Here is a 5,230-nt window from a genome sequence, read left to right on the forward strand (position 1 = left end):
TTTGCCATCATCAATTCATCATCAATCCTCATAAGGAGGAAGAGATGGAATTACGCACAATGTCACACCCACGTCATGATGCGTCTCACATTCCAAACATTTGCACAGTAAAAATAATTAAACATGGCATGGTGTGGAGTACCTGTCACCTCAGGTGAGTGGATGCAGATGGTGCGAGGAGATCCTTCATCCTAACTATCCTCTAAATGATTTTAACACACTTTACACTACCCGGGGTCTTTCTCTGGCCAACCCATTGGCCCTCTTACACTATGGGTTCTAAAAACCAATTCCCATTGGCCAAACTGTGGTGCTTTTCAATTTGGGGTCTCACTCCCCCGATTCATCTCCCGATGCCCTCGCACAATTTCTGGGCTGTGGCGTGTACCTCTCCCAGCGGGTCTACCCACCTGCACACCTCCACCACTGCAGTTGCCACCCGAGCTTACCTAGCTCCTCACCCTAACCTATCTAACTGGGGCAGGCCCCTCCTGGCTCTGTCACCCCATGGTGCCCTCTGGCACTGGGCTACCCGGGTCCGTCCTCCGGATCCTCGGGCCCCATCCACAACAACTACTACCGGCTCCCAGAGCCCACCTGCGGCCTCACCTGGCCGACATCCTTACAGTGGTGGAGTGCCCAAACCAACTACACACACTAACAGGCTACACGCCCAGCCATTTCCACAACACCAACGCACCCATCCACATACCATTCTGTCACCCGCACCACAGATGCCAATATCCAACTACAATTTACCTATACCCTCTACCTAACACTTACACTACCCGCCCCGGGTACTCGTGAAAGGGGTCCACTCTTCCCCCATCCACACCTTCGCACCATCCACTCCACTCCACAATTTCCACCATACTCACTCCACGACCATCCATTCCAATACTCCATACCATTTATTCCATACACCTGTCTTTCATTCACCTGTCGTTGCACACCTGTGCAATCCTACCTGGTGCCACCTGCACCCTCCTCCTCTCCCTGGACCAGTTGGTCAACACAACACACAATCACCACTACTCCCTCATACACTGCTCCACACACCTGTCCAGTTGCACACCTGTGCAATCACACCTGTTCAATTCTCACACACACGGCATCATCTCAGCTAACTACTCCCTTCTAAAACTTGCGCTTCCCAGTCGTCCCTTTAAACTATTGCGCTCCCACGTCATTATCATCCACACTAATCTACCTGCGTCCCCACTACAGGTATCAGTCACTAACTAAACTTAACGTTACCTAATGTCATCTTCTAGGGCCCTATCCATATAACCTAACCCACCCGGGCTAGTTTTCACTGCCATACACCCCATAAACTATAGCTCCTTTGCCCCCACCTGGGAAGGGTGGCAGGGATGCCAGCCTTACCCACCGGGCCCATCGCTCACTACCAATTTTGCACATCAAATTTCAACAAATCAAAAATTTGCCAATCACTACTCATCATCTGCCAATCATTACTGCCAATCCTTTGCCAATCATCAAATTTTGTTTTTCTCTAATTTTGGGTCCAAAACACTATCACTATCACGATCACCATCATCACAGTCCGCTATATCCTAGCCTCGGTGCGTCATGACATCATTAAACTCGGCTTCGTAAAGCCGAGCAATGAATTTGGGTGGTTTGGTTGCCTGCAGGTTGAATCCGTCCGGCTTTCGGTTCAAGGGAGGTGGTTTGGTTGGACCGAGATTCCACGCACCATCTCGGCGCGGCACCTTGCGGTCCCGGGCCCGATGGCTCCATCTCCCCTGGTCGGAACCCCGTCCCCACGAGGGGGCACCGTTCCGCTTCCTCCCACTCGCCCTCGAACCGGACCGGTCGCCTCGCCCGACAAAGCCCGGACTCGACCGTGCGGGGCGGGGCCAAGCCCGAATCGGCAACGACGCTTCGAAGAGAAACGACGCAGCTTCGATCGACGCCGGGCCTCGCACCCAACCAAGCACCCCTCGCACCGAGTGCTCGCATCGGCTATCCGTCGCTCTAACCACTAAACCGGTTACCATCGATGCTTCACTTGCATGCTTACAAGCATACGCTACCCCTTTCACCCTCACAAAACCTGGCGTTCCAACGCCGTCCGTACATTCCACCAACGCTCTCTCTGTTACACACCACACCTCTTGCGCACACTCTCCCGTTACACCCTCTGTAACACTCACCACAGGTGTACACTCTCTCGTTACTTCCTCCGTAACACTCACCACAGACATACACTTTCTCGTTACATCCTCTGTAACACTCACCACAGGTGTACACTCTCTCGTTACTTCCTCCGTAACACTCACCACAGGTGTACACTCTCTCGTTACTTCCTCCGTAACACTCACCACAGACGTACACTTTCTCGTTACATCCTCTGTAACACTCACCACAGGTGTACACTCTCTCGTTACTTCCTCCGTAACACTCACCACAGGTGTACACTCTCTCGTTACTTCCTCCGTAACACTCACCACAGGTGTACACTCTCTCGTTACTTCCTCCGTAACACTCACCACAGGTGTACACTCTCGTTACTTCCTCCGTAACACTCACCACAGACGTACACTTTCTCGTTACATCCTCTGTAACACTCACCACAGGTGTACACTCTCTCGTTACTTCCTCCGTAACACTCACCACAGGTGTACACTCTCTCGTTACTTCCTCCGTAACACTCACCACACCGCGCTTCCATGTACCCCCTCGCACACGCGCTTCGACCGGCTCACTCCTGACGGCACACTCACTCCTCGGCGTGCACTTTTTCCTCACACACCCCATGGTCGGACATTCTCGCACACCTCTTTTTTCGCACACCTGACCTGTCACACACTTCACCAACGGCCTTTCACGAACACCCGGATCCAAACCAATCCCCAAGCCGACTGAATCTTTCCTCACATCATATACATTGCCACTCACCTCCGTACCTTGTCTCCGCACCTCCTTTGCCACCTGCAAACTTTTTATTTGGTTAGTGAGCATCTCATCATGATTTGAACACAGACTTTGTACATTATCCATTTCTCCCTGCAATTCCCTGGCTACCTCCGTCATCTCTTCAATTTCAATGCCCACTTCCGCTTTTTCTGTACTCACCTCGACGACCGTTGGCTTTAATAAAATTCCCTCTACCTCATCGGTCGCCGGCTTTTCCAAGCCCCGGGTCGCGATTTCTACCCCCGTCATTGTACCCGTGCTTTCCTCCGCTTCGCTCAACCAGCGCTTTTCGACTCGCGTTACCTCCTCGTGCACCCCTGGGACCTTCTCGCCCACCATGCGATCCATGGTCTCCCCACATTTTTGCATGCGGTCACCCATTCTGTTGGTTATTGCTTCCATTTTATTACTCAATTTCTCCCCGTTTATTCTCAGCATCTCGGCGAATTGCGCCATGAAGGCTTGCATTTGGACCACCGTTGGTAGTACAAAGGGTGCGGCCGCAGCTGCCCCCTCAACCACGTGCGCGAGGCCGCCATTTTGTGCACCTGATACACCCTCAACCACACCTTCTTTACTCTCCTCCACCATTTTTTTTCCGAAGTCCTGGGTCGATTCTAACCCCTCTATCTCTCCCACCGGCATCCCGTCGCCTTGGACAGCCATGGCGCGATTTCAAAATTCGGGCTTTTCCTTTAAAACAAAACAAATTTCGGTATTTTATAATTTTGAGCGCGTGAAGCGCGCTCCGGGTCGATCTCACTCCCCGACACCAATTGTTATTCTAATAGTACAATTGGTGTTCCAAAATTTGGGCTAAATAAATTTAGTCCCAGGTTCGAATCCAACTCCTGACAACCAATTGTTATAGATCGCGGTTAGGATGTTATAGACCGAGCGGTGGTTTAAAACCGCGACCTAACAAAACTCACCCGATTCACCCAGACTTTGGCCGTATCGCACCCTAGCTGCTCAATGAGGGAAAAGACGAAAACGACGCAATGCAAAGAGGAAAACGAAGGCAAAGAAAGGTTTGGAAATACGACTGAATTTATTGACTATTTACACACAAGCAAAAAGAAAGCAGTCACGTTTATTTACAAGCACATAAGACGCAGGTGACACAGGGAAAATACTAGCTTATACAGACTTAATTAACCCAGGACAGAACAAACAAAAGACGACTCACACGGGGAATTGCAGGAGGTGGATGGCTGGAGGTGAACGCTTGGTGGAGCCAACGCGGAGCTTGGTGGAGCCAACGCGGAGCTTGGTGGAGCCAACGCGGAGCTTGGTGGAGCCAACACGGAGCTTGGTGGAGCTGAACGCTTGGTGGAGCCAACGCGGAGCTTGGTGGAGCCAACGCGGAGCTTGGGGGATTGGTGTGACGGGTTCTCTCTCCTTCCTTAGTCCCACCCAGTCCAACAACTTCCTCTCTTGCTTCAGGACTCTTTCTCTCTCTTTCTTGGTCCCTCACTCTTTACCACCGACTCCTCACCGCAACCAACGCAACCACTTGACCACCACCTCTACTGACTGACTCTTCACCACTCTGCACTTGACGACCGACTCCCAACCAACTCAGACCAACTCAAAGTCCAACTCCAGGCCTTTCTGTCTTCTGCTCAGTGCTCTCCTCTGTAAAAACGCATCTCTCTTTTGGACACGCCCTGCCTTGGGTTATATAGGCCCCCGCCCCTCAACCTTTGCGACCCTCCCCGATCGCTCTTCCTCCGCCCTCTCTAGCCGAACCCCTGGCTCATGGTTGGTCGAGTGGGGCGGGCTCACTCCTCCCCTCTATGACGAGGTGGAGACACGCCTTCCTTCCCCGACTCGAGCCTCGTGGTCAATGGCGGTTATTGGAGGGAAAAACCGACCAAAATGCGGAAGGCACTTCGAATTGCAATTGACGGAAAGGGGGGAATGGAAGGGAATCTATCTCTTTCACTGGTGCAATGGAGTATTTCAATTAATGGAAGACACAGCCTTACGCTAATACACATAATAAGGATATAACTGTCAAAAGAAAGGATATATCGTGTCCTGCATGTATGTTTTATGGACTAACTACGGAAACGCCCTTTGACCTTTATACAACCACAAACGGAGGGAGGAGGGGTGATATTTTACAACCTTTTACAACAACATTTTACCACAACAACAAAATAAAAAAACATTCTCATATCCACAACAATATATATACAATATATATACATATATATATATATTTTTAGGTGATTTTATTTTGCTTTTTATTTGATTATTGAATTCATATTTTGCACGTGAT

The sequence above is a fragment of the Myxine glutinosa genome, unplaced genomic scaffold (assembly GCF_964187855.1).
Source record: "Myxine glutinosa unplaced genomic scaffold, kmMyxGlut1.1 SCAFFOLD_2292, whole genome shotgun sequence".
NCBI lineage: Eukaryota > Metazoa > Chordata > Myxini > Myxiniformes > Myxinidae > Myxine > Myxine glutinosa.